Raw genomic sequence first — 382 nt, 5'->3', positions numbered from 1 at the left:
AGAGACAGTTTCAGCCTGTGCAGATGTTTCTGAGACACAGAACATCTGGTCATCCAGCGGAGATGAGTTACTGCTCTGACGGTGGTTTTCTCGTGTTTGTTTCTTTTTGTGAAAATTAAAAAAAGAAAGAACCAAAGACAAGCATAATCAGAAATGGCAGAGAATACAGAATTACAGCGTATAATATAATATAATATAATATAATATAATAATCAATGAGTAATCAAAGCAACAGATTGATGTGACTCACCCTGCGTCCTGGGCTTCATGTGCTCGTATTACAGACAACAGGTTATTGTTCATCAAGAAGTCACATACTGCTGGGTAACTGCAGACACACACACACACAAACACACACACACACACACACACACACACACAC

This window comes from Seriola lalandi, unplaced genomic scaffold (assembly GCF_002814215.2).
Source record: "Seriola lalandi dorsalis isolate HSWRI2012SDOR001 ecotype SW California unplaced genomic scaffold, Sedor1 jcf7180002054444, whole genome shotgun sequence".
In the NCBI taxonomy this organism is placed as follows: domain Eukaryota; kingdom Metazoa; phylum Chordata; class Actinopteri; order Carangiformes; family Carangidae; genus Seriola; species Seriola lalandi.
Note: the sequence above shows the minus strand (reverse complement) of the source record.